Source organism: Stigmatopora argus, chromosome 8, assembly GCF_051989625.1.
Source record: "Stigmatopora argus isolate UIUO_Sarg chromosome 8, RoL_Sarg_1.0, whole genome shotgun sequence".
NCBI classification, from domain to species: Eukaryota; Metazoa; Chordata; class Actinopteri; order Syngnathiformes; family Syngnathidae; genus Stigmatopora; species Stigmatopora argus.
The window spans coordinates 6,262,667-6,285,279 of NC_135394.1; the positions used below are offsets into that span (position 1 = coordinate 6,262,667).

Sequence of the window (22,613 nt, forward strand, 5' to 3'; positions counted from 1 at the left end):
TTTTACTCTTTCAAACTGAGACAGATGTGGAAATATTCCAAGTTTTAATGGGTGCAATTATTTTCCCTTACCAAGCAAGTTGTTATATTTGTTTCATGGAAGAGCTGCCCTACTTCATATCCTCTATACTTCGTCTATATTTAAGTTGTTGGTACCATTTTGGTTTACCTGTCTACATGCATCATATCAAAGGAGGTCAGCTATCCCGCTTCTGTCACGCAACTCAATTTAATATATGCATGGGACTTCAAAAAGCTTTGCTTCAACAATATGATGTGAGTAAAAACAAGTCTAACCTAAAAAATAAAAAAAGGATAGTATAATCAAATTTTCTATTAAAAAAAAGGTGTTTGACTATAATTAGGAATATCATTGAGTAAACGCACCGAACCAATTAACAAAAATGAATTTATTTTTCTTCTGGATTATTACACTATCTGAGTTGAATTAAACTTCTCTTATTTATACATTTCCATCAGTGGAATTGTATACAAAGAAATTTAAAACCTCGTGTCTTTTACATGTGTAAACATTCATCAGTATAATGAGGCTGTCAGCATATACTTGAGACTCTGCAACAAGCTAATACTATTCATTTAACGTAAGACAAGGCAATATGTGCGTTTTTTTTAAAACAACAAAGAAATAAATGCATGCTACTTATATAATAATATACAGCATCCTATTCAATGAAAATAAGGAAAAGAATGAAATTTTCTTAAATATTTCTAGTTAAATTTACTCTTTCCTCACCTGAAAAATAATAACAGCTTTACTATCAATCTATCTAGTAGTTTTGAAACAATTTGACATCAAAAGTGTGAGTCCCTCACTGCTCTTCAAACACTTTCGGACCAGAATGTCACATCACGTTGGCACTATTACAAGGCCACACTTCATTACTATTCCAATAACGCATCCAGCCATCCATCCATCCATCCATTCACCCCGTTTGCCCCTTTTTCCCACGAGTGATTTTCCGTAATAGTGTAATATTTGCCTGTTAAGTAAATTTGGGTCTCTCAGGCTAAGCGGGAGGGGGGAGAGAAGAGGGTAGGCGTTGTGGATAAAGATGCAAGTCGAAAGCTTGCAGGATATCATATACATCTCTGGGCAGAGCCATTTTGGTGTTTGTGAGGAATGTTAGCCATATTTTTAATTTTAATTTTTTTACCGTATTTTCTTGACTATAAAGCGCACATAAAAGTCTTAAATTTTCTCCAAAATAGACAGGGCGCCTTATAATCCAGAGTGCTTTATATATGGACCAATACTAAAGATGTTATCACGATAAAATAAAATAAATCAGTCGATAGGGTACACCATCCTCTACAGCTCTCACAACTACGGCAAGCAGCCCCCGACTCTACTATTTTTCCCGTAGAAAAAGTACTGCGCAGTGACTGCTGGGATACATTCTTTTGTCAATACACCCAGTATGACGGCGAGCACACTAATTTGGTGCCGTCATTTTGGCTATATTTACAAAAGAAATCCTGCCGCTAGATGTTGGCGTCAACAGAGCTTTCAAAACTAGACTGCGAACTATATATATTACATATGGATGAATATCGAACCGCAATAGCACTGGTAACTACGGCAAGCAGCCCCAGACTCTATTTCCGGTGCGCAGTGACTGCTGGGATATATAGTTCTTTTGTGAATACACCCAGTATGACGGCAACACACTAATTTGGTGCTCACCGTCATTTTGGCTGTATTTACAAAAGAAATCCTGTCGCTAGATGTTTGTGTCAACAGAGCATTCAAAGCGAGACTGCGAACTATATATATATATATATATATATATATATATATATATATATATATATATATATATATATATATATATATATATATATATATATATATATATATAATATATTATATATATATATATATTATATATGGATGAATATCGAACCGCAACATGAGATTATGGCTATGTGAGGCGTATGTCAAGCGACCGGGTGGCTTTTTTCACGGCTCGCCGTCACTTTTGATTTGCGACCAAGTCACAAAAATGAAATGATGACATGAGTACATTGTAAAATGGCTAAATAAAGTACAACCGAACTCCGTTTTGCTTCTGTTGCCTTTTTAAAAACCTGTTTTTAGCGTGTGGGTGTAGCGTGCATGTTTAAGCTGGTGTATGTTTTGCCATGCCTGGCTGCGTCTATAAAAACGGTGTGTCCTTTGTGTGTTTAAAATACAGAAATAGCACTCGTTACTGACACTGCGGCTAAACATACGATGCGCTGTATAGTCGTGAAAATACGGTAATACTTAAATTTAGTAAGCTCCTTTTCTCAAATCGCATCAACAAATGAGCAGTTTCAAAGTGCGATATTCAGATTTCTTTCAATCTAGTTCAAACAAAAAGGAATCATTTACTTTATTTCCTTGAACGTGTTAGATCCTAGATCCTAAATTTGTAGAACATCAAGGAGTTATTGAATTCTCCTTCTGCTGTTGTTATAGCCTGCTTGGTGGGAGGTATATTGTCTGTACATGTCATTTCCCCTTGTTCTGCTAATGGGTGTCTGTATTATCCAACTGTGATGATGGGTTGTAACCACCCTGATGTGATGAGCATTTTTCAGAGAAAGGAAATGCCGGCTTCTTATCGTCTCAAGTGTGTGTGCGTGCGTGCACATACATGTGCAGGGGTGTGTGTAGCACGAATGTCTCCAGTAGGAGTGGAGTGGTTCACTTTATACTGCAATTAGAAAGAGTGTAAGAGTGAGTGTCTCATATCTAGTTTAAAAAAACAAAACAATCTCTATTTGTTGTCTCTATCTCTGATGGCTTGCTCGCAAAGTTACAGGGAGAGATGGCCACTGAAGCTAACTTGTGCTGCAGTATGCAGGCACATCCCAGATCATCTCTTGCAAGTAACCATGCATTGGCTGTGCCAGTAAATAATATACGTTTCTCACAAGCATCATTACCACCACAGGCGGATGAGAAGTCTCGAAACACACGACACTCTTCTGACTGAGAATGAAGATAGGGAAGAGCTTATGCTAATTGCTTAGATAATGTGAAATCCACAGTCAGTAAACGTGATAACGAGTGAATAGGTGTACACCGTATACTTCTCCAATAAGTCTGTCAGGAAATATGTTACAGTGGAGAGCCACGAACTAAGAGCAAACTAATCTAAACTACCATGCTTTTATGACAAATTAATTGTCATACTTACAGTACACCTGATTGTTAAAATGGTTTATAGCCCAACGCACCACTGAAATTGTAATTAATTCTTCTCTTCACTTTTAACTTTGGGTGACCTGGTGGCGGTAGTGGTTAGTGTGTCAGCCTCACAGCTCTGGGGTCCTGGGTTCAAGTCCAGGTCGGTCCACTTGTGTGGAATTTGCATGTTCTCCCGGGCCTGCGTGGGTTTTCTTCTGGGTACTACGGTTTCCTCTCATATTCAAAAAACATACATGGTAGGCTAATTGGACACTAAATGGCCCCTAGATATGGGTGTGAGTGTGCATGGTTGTCCGTCTCCTTGTGCCCAGTGAATGGCTGGCCACCAATTCAGGGTGTCCCCCGCCTCTTGCCCGGAGACAGCTGGGATTGGCTCCAGCACCCCCCGCGACGCTAATGTGGATAAGCGGTTCAGAAAATGAGATGGGACCTTTGCAATTATTGCTTAGTTAATGTTTTTGTTTTATTGCTTTTCATGTGAATTATGAATCCTGAATGTGTCTTGAGCACTTTATTGTTATAATGCAATTGTGTGGGCTTTATAGTGCAAAAAAAAGTAAACTACTACACTAGACTAAAGAGCAGATACTGAAAGTCAAAGCATTATTTTTTATTGATAAACACAATGTTTGTGAACATATTGGGTCTTTGTGCATCATAAAGAAGAATTTTCTGAACCATCAGTGTATCATTGATTGAACACTGTAGTCATACTCAGCAATACTGCCATTCATGAATCATATCCCAGAATAGCATCTAATGGAGGTAGACTACAGGGTATCGGGAGATGTATTTGTTGTCGCGGTAGAAGTCGGGTCAATTCAATTGACTCAGTTGTCAACTTCTATCAATAGCAAGCCATGAGTCAATACAACTGAATGGTTATTGACAATCACATCTATCTCATATATAGTCACATAGTTTTGAGATATTTTATGTTCACGAAAAAACTCCCGGTCCAGTAAAGTTCAGGCTCAAGAAACTTGACCCTTCCTTGATTTTACCACTTACAGACATTCCACTTTGTGGGTAGAGGGTATATTTTTCCTGGACAGTTCAGGAGTCCTGTTCAAGAATAGTGCCCCTGGGAGTTGGGGAAGCAAAGCTCAGGACGAGAAAGGATATTTTAACAACATTCGTTCAGGGCAGTGTGTGATCCCCATGTCTTTGCTGCAGCCATCAAGTTAAAGAAGGTGGGTGGTTGTGGTTTAAGTCGGGTCTCTGCTTGTGCTATGGATTTATCGTGCAATCGATAGACTTTCCATTGTGGTGATGGACTTTTGGCTTATTCCCTCATGGTTCGCCATGGCAAAACAATAAAATTGGCCATTGTAAAAAAAATGGACGATGTTAGGGACACCATCCATTTGTAATGTTTTTTTTCAGTTTTTTTTATTAGGAAGGTGAGAATGTTAAGAAAATAGGGGAAATATCTCGGATGCTTTGGCATTGAAAGTGTAATGAGCTGTACTATACGTAAAATATTTCACATTCGGAAGCGGGATATTGGCTTTTTCTACTTTGCGGTTGTGACAAATGTTTTTCCAGCAGTAAGATCATTTTTTCATATTTAAGGATAACCAGCCAGAGGGGCTCACAACAACCATTATATGCATGTTTAAATCATAATGAGACGAATGTTGAGGGACCCGGTTTCTAAACGTCAGTTGGCACAAAAAGAAAGCCTAATTCCCCGCGATCCCTCTTGGGTTTTTTGGCGAGCATAGATCTCTACAGGGAACATTGAGAGTGCCATCTCCCAACTGTCTATTCTGATTTTGCCGCCCAGCATGGTCGGATAAAGACCCCACCGGCACAGCCGCTAGTGTTTCAAGTCTTATTAATCTTCTGATTAGGTTAATCCAGCGATGCTTCAATAGGGGCAAACTCCCTCGCCCCCATGTCGAAACTCTTCTCGTCCAAAAGATGGCTATTGCGTTATCTCTTTCTCAATTCAAGGGTGTTAGGACCTGTCTGTGATTGTACTGGATCTCAAGTCCAGGTGTTTATCACATATTCCCACTTCATTCCGTTTGATCAGCCATTATAACAAAGTATTATGTTTATGAAATTGTTGTGAATTCACAAAATTTCATTGTTTTTTGTGGTAGTAGTAAATCACATAAGCGGGGCAAAAACATGTTGACTTTCTTTTCTTTTGATATTTAGTACATGTATGTAAACAGCATACCTATTCTCATTCTTTACCAGCAAATAATTCATTGTCAACATTTAACCCTAACCATCGTGATGTGTTTAAAATGTATGTCAACTCAATCTTCTAAATAACTAGAGAAGTGTTTTCAATTTGTAGCCTGTTTTTTTCTTCAAAGGCACAGAAGTTAATGAAAGTCAGAAGGAAAGCTTCACAAAAACAGTGGAAGCTACAATAGGAGACATTTCCTGATTTATCACCGCCATTGCAGCAATGAATGGAAGATGTTAATGAAGGTCAAATGACAAAACACTTCCCGTGAGTTCGTGGTGAGGTGGGGTCTATTAAATACTATCGCTGTTCCACACAGAAACACTTAACACACACACACCGATACTAGCAATTAACAAATTTAATTTTCCTTTCGAAGAATGATGCAGCATATCAAAACCAACAGGATTATAAATCCCACTGATATTCAAAGCGTAATTATTTATAATAAATAAAGTGTTAAATACAAAATTGGCTACGCGGATTGCACATAAACAACATAAATCACACATTCTTTTTCCCGCTTTAAAGATTTAGAGAGGCTAAAAGGCTGATTGGCTCAAAAACTTTAGAGAAAAGTGTTACCATATAAAACAGCAGTGACTAAGTGAATTTTCTTCAATCATTAATCGGGTTTAACGTTTGTCTGTGGGGGTGTATGTGGGTGTATGCGTGTCGGGGGGTGGGGTGGGGATGGAGCTTTGGGTTTTTACACGTCCGTGTATTGTTCAATTTGGCTGTTGACCAGAAGTAATACACATCTATATTTTTTTTTTCCAATATAGTCATTTTAATTGATTTGGAAAAAAAGACAAATATACGAATGACAGACAAAATAAGGCTTGATTTACAATTATGTTGTAGCAATTATTCATTTCTCGGTCTAAAATTAAATGATGACACTTATTTTCAATTCAAACATTGAGTGTTAAGGGGGTGCTAAATCTGTAACCTAGATCTTACTTCATATGGAAATTGACACACAGGAAAGATAAAATTATAAAATAAAGTGCGTTTGCGTATACGTAGAACAAAATCTGGGTCTGTTCACCATGCTCACATTCAAATGGGAATCTAATTGGTTCAACACCAAGACCCTTTCTCAACTCCATAGGGGACCCGGAAGCATCACTTTTCAGCTTCAACCCTTAAAACCACACTGCTTCAAGTTACACCGGCAACCCTCCTAAATGGCCTTAAATATTTAATTGGGGCAGGAGAATGGTTACATCTTGGGAGGATGGCATAGCTTTTAATTTATTGAAGAAGTCTACAGGAGAGAGTTATTTTAGAGGTGAAAACTGCAAGTATCTCTCTGTTCAGCCCAAGGGGCTTAGAGACATCTCACAGAACACATTTCAATGAAGTTCTTTTTTTGTGTTTACACAGGTAAAACAGTTGATCAGAGTGCAGAATTATTTTTTTATTCAAGGTGTGTAACATTTTAAGGACCTGAATATTGAATACTACACGGAAAGTTTTTTAAACGTGAATCGTTATACATGTTTTTTTTATTTCCTTCGTCTTCTCTCCGCTCATCGTCTTGAGGGATTGTATAGTGGTGCTGGAGCTTATCTCAGCTATTTATGGGCAGTAGTCGGTGGACACCTTAAACCACACTCAAACCTTGGGACAAAATTTTTATTCAATCCACCAATCATGCATGTTTTACAATGTGGACGAAAACCAGAGTACTTGGCGAAAACCCAGAAAGGCACAAGGGCAACATGCAAACTCCTCACAGCAGGCCTGGAACCCATGATTGAACCCTTGAGATCAGAGCTGTTGTTGTTGTTGTTGTTGCTCAGTGGCTGATGTCTAACCAGTCTTCCACTGTGCCAATTCTTTTTGCATCCTGCAAAAGTTAATATTTTCACTGCCCTGTCGCCCCTCAACCCAGTTCGTCTCGGGTGATTCCTCCGCTTGAAGAGACACTGCCATGAGAATGGTGGCAAGTTGCACCTTGCTCCTAAACTCTTGAACACCCAGTAAGCGCTCCAAGTGTGAGACAAATGTGTTGTCACTTTTAATTACGTGTGGCCCAAATTACATGACCAGGTGTGGCAGGTGTTCTGTGTACTCAAGCTGTTGCAATAAACACACATCCAATAATTTATTCTAATCACTATCAAAGCCACCATTTATCCGTAGTGGCAGGATGGTTGTTTGTGTGGGTGGAAGTCGGGTAAAGGGGGGAAATGAGTGGGGGCGTGAAGGCTGCGGGTGGTGGCATGCTATCATGCAGTTCATCCTTAATGAGTGTGGATTAGCACGGATGATCCGGGCTTTGCAAAACCCCTGGTCCAGGCATGTGTGTCTGTGAATGAGTTTGTATAACAAAACACATTTCAAAGTCAGTTGGAAATATTTTCCAGAATTGGCCACCAGAAAGTATTGTGTGAATTTTAAGGTAGAACTTTTTCTTTTCAAATTTAGGCACAGTGGCAATGTAAAATGCATAAAATGCTGTCTGTGTGTGTCCCTGGGTTGCATGTGCATCCATGTGTACTTCCCATCAATCATACAAGCCACAATACTACCACCTCCTCCTTCCTCACAATCACAAGATCTGATTATTATTTTTTTAGCAGTGATTTTATTGACCAGTTAAATTATTTCAAAATGACAGTTTTTAAACCCATGCTTGTTTTCAGACTATACATATATATATATTGTAATTTTTTTATGACCATTCTTTCATTGGACTTTCTCTTACTGACCCCCCGTGATCCAACAAACAGCAGTATTTACAGCACAGATGTTAGATGAAAATCACATAGCTATGCCATAAACATGTTTCCTGGGAAAATATTCATAATTAATCCACTGTGTCCAGACATTACAACCTCCCCCAACACACACACACACACACACACACATTGTCAAATGCCCCACCCCTTCGCGAGCCAGGCTTGGGAACACAGCTGTGACCACCTCGGCACCTTTCCAGCCCAATGTCATCACTGTGCTTTATCAGAGGACATTGAAGGGGATTTAGCCCATCTATCCCTTGCCTTTAAACCTCTGCACCTTCACAACAGAACACACACTCACTTTTATCCTACCCATCATATCATGAGCCATTAACACAAGAGACCTACAACAACGTTATTTATGGAGGCGGTAATATTATTGACCTGTGTGCTGTCAGGTGAGTGATTCACTTTGAGCTGGAAAAAGGAGCCATATAGAAGTGTCAGGCGGATTAATCATCTATCAGTCACGGTACATACGTATACATTCAACATTAAACAAAAGAATGATGCTTTGGCTTACTCCCTCTTCTGGGAGAAACAATCATTTTCCGAGGCGCTCTTCCTCACGAACCTCGCGAGGGGTGCTGGAGCCTATGCCAACCAACTAGGAACATTTGTTAATTTAATGTTGTTTATAGAGAAAACACAAACATTGATGAGTCATACATTTGGGTGTCAAATGTGTTTAAACTTGTGTTAAGCTGAAAATTGTGCATATACACATTTAGATGGAGAGGTCCAAAATATTCTTTCCAATCCACATTCTTCCATCTCTATCCATTTTTGTCAATCAGCTATTTATCTTGGTAGAGCATTTGGCTTAGTAGTGGGGTCAGATGAATTTTAAAAAAAAAGACCAATTCATGAAGAAAAGCTCCCTTGACTCTACTTTGACCGATGTGATGTGTCAATTATTTTGCACAGCATTGAAATTACACAGCTGAATGTTGCATGATTTCTGCAGTTTAGTGCAATGCTTTTTAAAACTACAAAACCGGACACCCTTATTTGTGTATTATTGCTGTGGATGTATGTTGGAAGAGAAGTTTTGACAATGAATGATGACATTACCGTGTAAGTATTGATTAAACTTTGGCTACATCGTTTGAATAAACAATGAAATTGATATGCATGTGTTCCCCAGAAGGCCGGAGAGTTATTTTTATCTGCTTTCATCAGTATGCTCACTGAAAGTTATCCCTTTACACTGTCCTGTATACGGCCATGTTGCTGAAAAGAAAAATACTTGAACTCATCTCTGAGTACGCATTGTATTTCCCATGTTGCCATACACCATGATGCTCAGCCATCTGTCGCAGCAAGGTGACTAAATGCAATGCCAATATGTTGAGGGGTCATGCGAAAACAAAATGCTGTCTAAACAAGTGGACCCAATTACATACACCAAAATCTGAAGTACACAGCAAAAACTAAAAGGCTTTGAGGGATTGTGACCTGTGTGGTGCCATCTGGATGCTACTTTTATGTATCCACCAATAATAACAGCATGCAACTATTAATGTTATCCTAATGCTATCAATTGTTAATTCAGAAAGAATGGTTTTCAAATTGTTTGCGTTATGACAATGGTCGTGTTAGATTTTTTTTTTTTGGGGGGGGGGGGGGGGGGGGGGGCGTTGGGGATTGTCAAAGGCACATGTGTCAAACCGATTCCGCGAGGGCCACAGTGGGTCCTGGTCTTTGTTCCAACCGATCCAGTGCCGACATTTTAACCAATCAGGTGTCTTCTAAAATAAGTAGCACCTGACTTTAATTAACTTATTACACTTGCAAAAGGTATCCACTTGTTGAGTTGGAATGAAAACCTGCACCCACTGCGGCCCTTTGAGGACCGCTTTGACACCCCTGGTCTAGGGTTTTTAGGGTCTAGTTGTAGGACTAGGCCTGAAATGAAGTAAAAGTGTGGAAGTAGAGAATTTTGGTTCAAAATGACTTTTGGCTTCCAAGCTAATCTGCTAACCCATCAGTAGAGTTGATTAATGGTGACTTGCCTGGCCAAGGGAGTGTCTCATGTGGCGATGGAACTGGTAGTATGACAGCATGCGTGCAATGAATAAATGCTGTACATGAAAAAAAATCCACTGTGCTTGTCGTAACAGCAAAGCGTGTGGGAGGACCGCAGATCATTTTTCCTCCTCTTTCATACACTTAAGCTCACGTGAACATACTGTACGTACCATTTAGTTGCAATTCTGATGGTTTTCACTATACCACTAAATTGTATGCCCATTTGTGCCATTATAACTGTCACCAAGACACCACCACCACTTACAGTTTAGCCACACACAAGTGCGGGCCCACAGATACACGCCTGTAGGCATACCTTCCCTCTACTGTCCTGCAGTTAATGCACCAGAGAGTTTCTCAGTAGCCAACCTGGTAGGATGATTGGCCAGCAAGCACCAACCTGACCTCTGTTGCCCATCAGAGTGTTTGCTGCTGTGGTAATGATACCCAGTGAGGATGCTGGGAGACGTTCTCCTCCCAATAATAGACAGGAAGGAAAAGTCAACAAAAGCTAATTTTAACATCAGGACACATAGATTGTTCTTTTCAATTTAGCGTTTGAGAAATCAACATTTTATAAGATTGCCAATATTTCTGTTGCTCTCATTTTTCAATTGAAATCTTTAGCACCAAAACATTAATATCAAACAAAAAAGTAAGGTTTTCACTTGTAAATTCATGTAATTCCCTGGGGAAAAAGATTGTATCATTACCAATGTATCATCTGAATCTTGTATGAATGTAGAAGATCTGGTTCATATTACTCAAACATGACCCTGTTGAGCACTCCATAAATGATATTCATATCATTATCCTGGAGAAAACTCATCACTGATGAGCTTCTCTGACTTTCACCAGAGATAACTGGCCTCTGAAATGCTCCATGGGTGGAGACAAGGGCAACCAAAGCACCAGACCTCAGGGTCTGACTTTAAAACTGAATAAGGTTTGATTGTTATTTATTTAGTTTTGCTTCTGTATTGCTTCGACGCAGAAACAACAAAGCATACATGAAAACACGGGGGGTTGGGAATACGTTCAAAAAATTGCTCATGTGATTACTCCTTATTGACATTTTTGGATCAGGCTAGTTAGACGAAGAGAACGAGAAAATGATCACCAAAAAAAGAGAAAAAGCCCTGGGGAATTTAATGTAGATTTGTTCTGCAACCCTTGCTGGCAATCAGAAGAAAGCCTTCTCTTTGCCGGAGAACTGAGGTACTGTGGTCATAAAGGGCAAGGAGAGAGAATGAGAGATAATCTCATCCCAGGATTTGTCGACTTTCCTCCACCCACCACCTAGCACTTGAAGAAGTACTTCATTGACGAGTCCCTTTCATTAATGTTTCTCTTTCATTATCCCCCCCTCTCCCTTTTTTTACTTTAAAGGTACACGTGAGCAAGTAAGAAGCTGCTGGCGTAGCTGAAGATATGACGTTAAAGAGGTTTTGAAGAAAAAAAAGCCAGTGGTAAGTCGAGTCCTTCATTTATGCCATGTTTGCCGCCATTTTAGGGTTGAGAGTTTCTTCACCAGCAAGAATGTACTGTGTTGCATAACAAAAACTGTAGAACTCTAACTAAAACTTTACTTTACTCTACTTTTCTTTTTGTGTCAGGGCTTCTATTCTTTCAACCGTTCCATATATCAGTTAATAAATCTGAACTGGCCACTGTCAAGGATAATCCTATTTTGAAAAAAAGGAGGATTTTATGATCTCATTGGGATTATTTTGCCAGATAGTCTGACAGCCATGTCACTTTGATTTAACTAAGATATATCATTTCATGTAAATTGTTTTAATGCCTTTATCCATTAGGCTGTTTGAATGACTAACCCAGGGCTGATCGAGCCTACATCACCACCATTTACACATATTGTATTTCCACTACTAGAACACCGCTTTGCATTAATTGTATGATATATCATTGGAAGAAAAAAGCAGGATTGTTTTCTTGGACTGGCAAAAATATCATTTGTCCACCTAGTTGTGCAATACATCATATATGACTCCATCATACCTCTGTCCAATTTATTAAGTATGATCAAAAATTAGGAGCGCAACGGTTCACGTGTATCGAATCAGATTCGTGTTAATGAAACCGATTCAAACAAAAGTTTTGAAATCAAACAAAACATTGCAAGTTGCAACAAAATAAGACTTTAATCAAAATGATGAAACTCAAGCAAACAGTTGTCTGAGAGTCAGGTAGAAAGTGGCCTATTCATCTTACAGTAAATTAAATATTATTTTCACTTTACAGATCGAAATAACATCAGTTCTTTTGTTTTCCTTTGTTAATGACACCTAGCTATATATAGATAGGTATAGCTAACTAACTTGATAAATGCTCCTGCACAGCTAGTGCTCAGCACGATATTTGCACTACTTGATTGTAGCATGCAGACTGCAAATGCACACACTATACTAGTGCTGCTTTTTTAAAGATGGCATCACATTAGTGGCATCCTCGTGTGAAAGATTGTTCCCTAATGATCTCCCCAGATTGATTTATGACAAACTGTCATCTTTGTTAAAAAAATTTGTGCTGAGTCTGTACGTCCAAATTGACAGGTGAGGCAAGGCTAAGCACGTACTATCATCAACCTGTCACAGTAGAAAGCATTGCGGGCTGCTGACTCCACTGCAGCCATTCTTTTATCCGATATTTGACATCGGTGGTCTTTAGAGATGAATTGTTTGGTAGGATAGCAACAGAGATGAATAAATTAATGAATATATACTAGTATGAAAAACAATATGGTTTTGTGGTTGGAAAACGTCACCCTTTTTAGAACAAATGATTGTGGTTCCATTTTTAGTTGCATTATTGTCTATTGATGACTCTATTCTACTTTAGTTAAATTCCTTGCTTACCAGTTCCTCATTGCTAAAGATTTTCTTGATTAACATGACTTTTGACAGTTTTCTACATGCACAAACTGTAAGCTAGGTGGAAGAAATTAGTGTTTAGGAGCAGATATAGGCCAGACCATCACTTCTGTGTCTATTAACCCCATCCAGCCAGGGCCCGCCAGTCTTGTATTTCCTAGACTTAGAATATGGGAATCACCCACTATGTACTGCTGATAATGTACATTTACCACTATAGTCCAATAATTAATTTTTAAAAAAAGTTGGTCAAGCCTTGCCAAAGTTAAGAGATTTTGTATGTACATGTTTTACTGTTAACAGTCATCTTATGTTTACATAACTACCAAATAACTGAGAATATGAATTTATTTACAATAATCGTTTTTTTTTTCTTTTTAAACTGAACACAGCAGGATAGGGTATGACTGTGCCAATTTAGAAATAAAGCTAAATCACTGTTACCTTTAGATATGCATTTAAAATACAGTTTATCCCATCTTAAGGGCACTTTACAGTACATTTCTGTTGCTGACAAATATGATTCCCTCCAGACAAGAATTGAGGTGCCAGCCCTGTAATGTGTCAGTGTTGTCACTTTTCGAAATTGTCTATAATGCATGTCAGACAAATGTGTCAAATTTCCAACACCTATTCCCGAAACCAGGACAACACAAGTAGAGCTTCTGTTACAGCTCATCATTTTACTTCCTGTGGCAAGGTTTGGTGTTCCACAGATGAAAGTTGTTTCAAGTGCACATTGCTGACTGATTTATTGTGCCTTTTTTGCTGTGCTTTAAGAGGGAGGAAAACATGTAATTGGATCAAAGTTCAGTGACTCTAATGTTTGATGTTGTTTGTCCCAACTGGTGAGTTGGCTCTAACTAAGGCAATTTGGGTCAGTTGGCTGATGTATCACTCTGCCTCAAAGGGGCACTACTGGGGGTTTTATGGGCACCTTTTTATTTTAGGATTAGAACATCAAATCAATTTCAACATGCGATAAAAGTGAGGGTAATTGCCCTTTTTTGTGGCTGTATTTTGTTTGCATGTAACACTTTACCCCCAGGGTTTACTCCTTAATTCTTGGGGTTGCATGCTCCTTAAGTGCCGTAGTGTAGCTGTTTAAGCTTTTAGCAAATTGCTAAGGACTTTGCGTTTGAATGAACACAACACCAACCATTGGCTGAGCTTTAAAGACAGTTTATAGGGAAAGGAGAGCAGTTAACTCTCAAGTGGCTTCCAGGATGTTAGCAGCACAATTAAACAAAGCTCTGCTAATCTTTACCACTGGCATCCAGAGACACTATGTTCACACAGTATGCTGTTATCAGTTGGTTAATTTACCTTGTGAGCTTCTATCAGCCTCAGTGTAACACTGCTGTCACTGCACACTATACCCACTATACCTCATTATGTACAGTATCTGTGCTAGAGGGATCCATGATGGAAAAACTACAAAACATATGAAATGTCTATTCATTAGAATTATAAGTGGTTGGTGTGCATGTTTAGTTTTTCTCCAGTAATCACAACTACCCAATACCCAATGTGTTTTTGTGTTATTATACCTGTGCATTGAAAGTTGAGGTAGACTCAGAACCAGTCACAAATTAATCACAAAACTCTACCATTTACAATATATCACTATCTTTCACTATTGTAGTATCAACTGCAGCCCAGTAATTTGCTGATGGATATTCTTTCTTGTTACATTAGGTGTAAGCTTTTCTTGTTACATTAGTTGTAGATGTTGGTAGGTGATTATCGAAGATTGAATTATAGAGGATGTCAGAGACGGAAGAGCATTTGTTTTGCATGTTGACAAATATTGACCAAACTTAGCATTGAGTTTTCATTGTTCAATATTGTATTAATTATGTTTCTGATGGCACCTTACCAATGTAAACATAATTGGATATTTAAACCTTATACAGATTTGCAAACAAACTGTATCAAAGCAAACTGAGCTGAACTATACTATACGGACAGCCGTTGGCGTTTTTTTTAAAGAAAAAAAAAAGAGTGTTGATGTAATCTAATTTGCAAACTGTTGGAATGTGGAAGAAAGCCAAAATTGAATATCTACAATCATAACTGCGGCTTCTTTTGCTGTGAGGTGACAGAGCAAACCCCTGATCCTTTGTGCTACTTGCGAAAAAATCCTCTAGTTTATTTTTCCATTACATCAGCAGAACTCTACTGCTTCATCAATTCAGACGTGTTATACTGAATATGAACTCATCTTTTCATGACATTTCACACCAGCATAAAGACCTTTAGAAAATGTAAAATTGTGGAGTTTCAAGTTTTCTAAATAGCAAGTGGTAGCCTGTAAAGCTCGCCAGAAACCAGTAGATGAAAGTAAACAAACGTATGGGCCTCAACACAATTGGCAGGGATATGTTGGTATGTATTGAGAGTTGGGTGTAGAGATACTATCTTTGGGTCTATGTAGCAAGTGCCGTGTTTCCTCAGGCCATCGGACTTAATCCAGAAGAATGAGCGTGAATGAGATGTGGCTCGAGCTTGCCATACCTACTTAAGTTCTGGTTGAGAGCACAGTGCTGTGTGGGCAAATCTATTCTGTCCTGGGCAGGGCACAGCATAAACATTGCCCTGGGAATACAGGCAGACAAGTAGGCAGGCCTGCAGGCAGTCAAGCGGACAAGAGCAAAACTATAAGGATGGTTGCCTTTAATTTCCTTTTCTACCTCTACTCAACTATATAAGGCCCCAAAGCACAAATAAATTACTAAAAAATCATGGAATGAGCAAACATGGAAATTACTTGATGTTGATTTTTATTTTTTTTACTATGCTTCCCTCAAGTATGCACTGTTATCTACCCCTGGACTCTTTCTTTAGCACTGGTCTTTTTTTTTGTTTTTTTTTACTATAACGCACATACTATAATCACAGAGCGAATCCTTTCCAATCCATCCAATGGAGCAGAGCAATGACTTTCATGCTCTCTTGCTATCTTTAAATGGGCTGGGTTTACTCCATGGCACACTAGTGCTCCGACCCCCTGACCTCCCCATGTAAACAGAGCACCACTGTTCCTCCTTGCACTACCCCGCTGGCACCCACTTCAACACTGTGCTACTACCAAATAAGGCTGTCTCAGAAGCAGCAAGTCAGTCAGCCAAGCAAGGGAGGAAACCATTAGTGATACAGGAGTCAGTGAGGTTGGTAGGAAACCACCTCTGGAATCACTCATCAGTATCAGCCTCACTCGCCTGGCTGTGGTGTGGAAGTGCACGTGCACCTAAGCCATACATATGCACATATAGAAAGTGGGAAAAAATGAAAAGCACAAAACGCAAACAGAAATCCCTGTGAGGCATGAGCAAATGATCGAACGTTCCTTCTGCCCCTCCCAGATTGTACGTCTTTCATTGTCAATGGCATTGAAAGAGTTAAATACTAAATATAGTTATGTACTTTGTTTTGAGTAACTTGCTATTGTATCCATGGTCAGTGTTGGGGAATTTTTCACACAAAATGGTTCAAATTTCAATTTAGAAATGGTCAAATTTGTTCACTTCATATACTCGTTCTAAAATCCTGGTGCTTACCCATTGCTGCCACCTAGTCAGTCTACACTTCAATACAGATGCATCTTTTACACTACAAGTTCACAAATATGAGGAAAAACATGCTTAAAATTACTCAAGTACTGACAACTGTGATTATGGAACACAGACCATAAGCAAAAAGCACTTTTTTTTACATTAACAACTGTTTGATTTGGCAAATGAATCTCTTCCTTTGTTTATTTCTTTGTTTCTGGTTACCTCCCTCAAGTTATGATAATTTATTTCGCTGTACTCCTTCACCTGCCTTCAAAAGTCAGCCAAGTGCAACAGTGCTGGAGGGACAACCATTTTGTAGAAGGAAAAAAAGTACTGAGTGCTTGTTTGAGAAAGGAAGTTGAAGAAACAAAGAAGAGGACTATAGAAGCTCTTCAATTTCTTTACCATGACTATAATACATTTACATCAGCAGAAAATAGATTCCTTCATTTTCTGAACCGCTTATCCTGACAAGGGTTGCGGGGTGTGCTGGGTCCTACACCAGCATACTACCTCCTGAATCGGTGGATAGCCAATCGTAGGGCACAAAGAAACAGACAACCATTCGCGGTCACACTCATGCCTAGGGGCAATTACAGTGTTCAACCAGCCTGCCCTGCTTGTTTTCGGAATGTGAGAGGAAACCAGAGTACCCGGAGAAACCCCTTGCAAGCCCAGGGAGAACACTGTTAGGACTGACCTCGGATCGAACCATCCTCCCCAGAACCATGAGACCTCTCTTGCCTCCCCCCCCCCCCCTCTCTCTTTCCCTCTCTCGCTCTCTTTCGAATGATGTTAAATGAGTACTAAATATGCCACACACACAAAATGTATTCCGTTCCTGGAGCAATTCACTGATTTTGTAGCCTCGCTTCTTCTAGTGCCCTTGATGTACTCTCCAATCTCTGTTGTCACACTCCTGTCTATCCTAGTGCTCACTTGTATATCAAGGTAATGAATTTATAATCTGTCCCAAGTGCTTTGTAGATTTCTATCACAGTGAAAGATAAGAGTGAGCATCATTGCACTCTAATAGCCTTCACCCTCTCAATGTTTGTGTACAGTATTTGTGGACTTTGTGTGTTTTATGCGCAACTTGAATATAAAACACCTTATGTTTTCATTTTTTTTATAAAAATATCTACGAATGTTGTTGCCGTCACGATGCACTATGGTTAGTTGCGTATTCAGGTAACACAACTTGGCTTCCGGACCAATAGGTAACCATTTTTTTACCGCGTAGAAGCACTGTACTGATCACAGCTGCGGATCTACGTTGTCATCTATCAACTATCTAATTTGTGTCCATCCAAAGGCATCTTCCCCCTACTTTTTCCTCTTCCTGTCAGAAGGAAAGCTGTATAGTACTTCTTTTTTTGCCCTTTGACTGGAAATTGCTCCCAAAAGCAGGACAATATGGTATTTTTATTTGCTAGTATCGAACACAGCTTTTCTCCCAAGCGCAACCAAATTGTGTCATCACCCCATCATGCATTCCATGTGTAAAACATGGCATCCTCAGTAGGTCAATGTACTATTTATTATAGATTTTTAAGTCAGTGGCAATGTCATGTGTTTCTAGTAACGTATTTTAGTACAAGAGAACAATTGTGGCTTATTAGTTCCCGCAAGTCTTTATAACCCTGGATTCTTTCAACATTCAATACAAGCCTGGGTCATGTCAATAGTGTCGTATGAATGCCAGCAAATGCAGTAAATGTCGTCTAAGGTTGTCTGAATTTGACAAACCTTCTATCCTTAACACTTGAGGGCCATAAACTGACACATGCTTGTGTTTTTAATTGTGCGTTAGATGAGGTGAAGTAATGTCTACCAGTTGAATGGGTTATGGAAGCAGGTTGTCGCCTCCAGAGACAGAGTGAGCAATAGCCTGCTGCTATCAAGGGTGATTGTGCGTCATCGCCTTTGGGTGACATTGATAAACGGACGGGAAACAAGAGGACAATAAAAAAAGGAGCATTGGTCTTTGTGTGGTCCAAACCAGCCTTCACTTAGATCATACACCTCATGGTTAACAATGTGACCTTTTAGCTCTTAATCTTAATAGGGAGTCGATTAAAAGCAATAGTAATATTTTTTTTATAAATGTCCTTAAGGTAGAAAATATTCACTTAAATACAAGTTGAAAATTGTGGATGCATTTGTCGTCAAAATCTTCCAATCTCCTTTGTGCTGGATGTAATTTGCCAGGATGTCAGAATGCTAGAAAAGATAGACACTGGATAGGTCACTAGTCACACTTAGATAACATAAGGTATAGCTAAACAATAATATATGCACACCCACAATAAATTAACTTGCATACATAATTTTGCAATGTGAGAAAAATATTCTTTACAGAGCCTTTAATTTAAATATTTAAAATTTTAATTTTGTTTAGATTTAGGTTTAACTACTTAGATAAGTGGTTTAAAATATAAAATATGTTTAAGGATATATTCTGAAAACATGCTCCCCAGAATTAGTTGGGTCAATAATGGCTATCTTGTGACATAGAGTTAGCTAGATAGATATGACTACCGTCTGAAAATGCATATATTTCCTTTGAAGAAGAAGAAGAAGAGTAGAGTGGAGAGACAAGTCTGATGTGACAGCCAGTGTGTGGACAGGGACTTCACACTGGCATAGCTAGCACCCAATTATGGCGAGGAAAGAAAAAAAAGCCCTGCTACGGAAGACATTTTGGTCTTGAGAGGATTTAATAGGATTTATTTTCCTGGCTCAAAATTTTAGTTTCTGTTAGTAAGAAAATATACATCAATGCGGTGAGTTTGAGTTTCAGATGCAAATTAATGTGGATAGTCATTGGTTTTTAGCGTGCGATGAGTCAAAACTGAAATTGAAAGTGGGTCAGAAGAGGAAAATGTGCCAAAGACGTTTCCAAAGTAATTATGCCACTGGAATCTAGACTACAGCATAGTGGTTGAAAAATCTGAAAATACTCAAATCAAATGCTTTTATTTCATAACCGCTCAACAATGTTTGTGTTGAAAAACGTAAATGCAAAATCAGAATATACTTAGAATATTAATTACAAAGCTAATCATTGCATTATATAAATAAAGGCAAAAATGAATTGGGATTATATTAGTACCATTATAGTACGTTACTTCCGGAAAATAGCTGGCGTTTATGACCAAGGGTAGGACCTTAAAATTGGGATTAAAACAGCTACTTTGGTTTATTTTAAGAACAAACTGGCTGTGTATTGTCGATCTAATTCACCCTCTGACATGACTGTGACCCTCTAACGCTCTTAGTTCCTATGGTAGGCAATGACACATTATACCAGTGGCGGTCCGTGCATTTTCTAGCAGCGCCTTCAGCGAATCAATCCAGCCCTCAAAAACTATTTTATGGCTATACAACCTCTACTGCACCTACAGCTGTGACATATAAAAAATAATCAATAATAACCTCATACAATTGAAATATTATTTAGGAATATAGCCATATTTTACTCATCAAAAATCATTTTAAACTGTACACAATATCCATCCTCCTTTCTTCCTTCTTTTCTATCGCCATCGAAGCTAATGCTAAAAGTCGAGCCTGTCCTGTCGTATTTCTGGCATACGTTTTTATTCGATTTAGTGCTGAAAATGTTCGTTCCCAGTTGTGACAGATTTGCTTGCTTTGGAGTTGTCCGACCTTTCTTAATGATGTCCAGCTTTTTTTTCTTGAAAAGTCCGTCTTGAAAATGGCTTTAAATCAACACAACAATATATTTGTTTGTGCAGCTTGCTCCAGATACAGTTTGGTAGCTCTGGCTAATCCACTCTATCACTAGCCAATCATAGTTGGTGAAAGTGACGACGTATCCCTACGCCTGCGAGAAGGCAATGACTTATCCATATGCCTGCGACAAGGCATTGTGGTGTTCCCAACTCGAAATCTGATTGGTTGTTTAATGCAGAAGAGCCTGCAGAACTGATTGTGAAGGCCTTGAGGCAGATTTCTGACCCTGGCAACAAATAATGGCTGAAATGTGATTGGTTAAATGCTTCAAATGAAAACACACATCTGGAAGCAGTGCAACCAGTGGGAAAAGCAATGAAAGGAAGCTAACAGACAATTTGGAATTATTTAGTATTGATGGACAAAATATAATATATGATTCAGATATTTCTTAGGCCAGTAGAGAAGGCCTTGAAGGCCCTGATGGCCCGCCACTGCATTATACGTATGTCAGTAATCTGCCTCCATTTACAGCGCACTGTTATTTTTGTTCTCCAAATCTTTTTCTTGTTCTCATTTGAAGCAAATTTCAGGAAAAAAATACTATTGAACATACACGAAATTAATCCTTCGGATATCTTTTATGATTCTATGCTTGGTAGCAGTCCATTCTGAACTCATGTTTCACTAGATGTGTACATTTGTTATGCACGTGTGGAGAAAAACGTGTAGTTCCCCTATCACAACTAAGAGCACATTCACAGAGTAAAATGATGTTACATGCATCTCTAACACAAAGCAAACGATTGAACACTCTCCCTTGAGCACTCTCCCATCTTCCAATTTCTGCATTTACATGGCATTTATGAACACTCAAAAGGAAAACAAAAATTAGAGTGAGAACAAGCTCCTGCTGTCGAGGAGTCTCATTATTCTGTTATGCATTGCACGTGTCATGCGGTAAGTGCTCTTTTCATCCTTCCAAAGCACAAACCTTGTCCAAAGAGTACCTTCTCCTACCACATTGAAATTTACCATGTTAAGCTTTGCACCACTAGGGGAACGAAAGCAAGACCCCTGGTTCACTGCTCAGATTTCCTGGGCAGATTAAACAAGGGGATGTTGTGAAAATAAGGTGTCATAGTGTGTTACATGTCATACTGGGTTTTGAATTTAAAAAAAAAAGCAGAACAGGTAGGAGGCAACCAATTGCAAAGAAAGCCTCTATCCATCTTTTATTCTCTGCATTCCTCAAAGTCCACACAAAATATATAGCCATGCAGCCCTTTTGATTGGGAACTCCATTTAATGAACCAGTAAATTTTAGCTGTTTTTCTTTTTTCAGCTGTACTGTAGTTCATTCTGAATGTTCCAATAACGTTTTAATTGCCATATTGTGTTATGGTGAATATTTCACAGCTCTTAACCATTCTGAATTGCATAAATAAGTGTTACGAGAAGTGGCTTTTCTTTATAATAGAGTATTTCCTGGACCTACCATGGCTGATTTATCTGGTTAGTGGGAGAGGACTGAGATAATTTTTAAATAAATCTCTCCTATTTCGGATACAAATTTGTCGGGGTTGTTATCAAGTCTTTCCTTGACCCAATCCAACAATTTCTTCATCTTCACTTTGAGTTTACAGCACCTTTAACTGACTCCACTTCATGTATTTGGTTGACCGAGACCAAGTCAATGCTGAATAATAACATTGTGAAGTTTAACGGCTATTTTGAAAAAAATATGTAAAATCAAAAAATACTGTATGATTTTTTTTTTTAGATTGTAAAATCTTGGAAAATACATCAAAATGAAGTATATAATATGATATTTATAAATTATTTTGAAACATTTATTAATAATGTATATAACATGTATTTATATTTATTATATTAAGTTTATATGTATACGCATGATACATTTATTTATAACACATTGATTAATTAAAATAATAAAGATAAGATATTCAAGGAGTAGGAATATATTTAATATTTTTCCTTATTTTATTATTTAAGGGACATATTATATTGGATCATGAAAAGTGCAGCAAATGTCCAAAACCAATGCCAAGCTTCTTCTAAAAAAACTTTTAAATTGTAAAATCTTGGAAAATACATCAAAATGAACTATTTAATATGATATTTATAATAGTTATTTTGAAACATTTATTAATCATGTATATAACATGTATTTATATTTATTATATTAAATTTATATGTATATGCATGATACATTTATTTATAACACATTGATTAATTA

The 22,613-nt window shown here is 38.3% G+C and overlaps 1 protein-coding gene across 8 annotated transcripts in view; it reads left to right on the plus strand.

Annotated features, from left to right (window-relative positions):
* Window positions 1–22,613, plus strand: part of ptprsa (protein tyrosine phosphatase receptor type Sa) — a 159,568-nt gene that overhangs the window by 23,073 nt on the left and 113,882 nt on the right. For all 8 annotated transcript variants that reach the window (XM_077608061.1, XM_077608051.1, XM_077608057.1 and 5 more), the window contains exon 2: window positions 11,596–11,675. The gene's annotated coding sequence lies outside the window, so the exon portion shown is untranslated. The remainder of the gene's footprint in view (window positions 1–11,595; window positions 11,676–22,613) is intronic.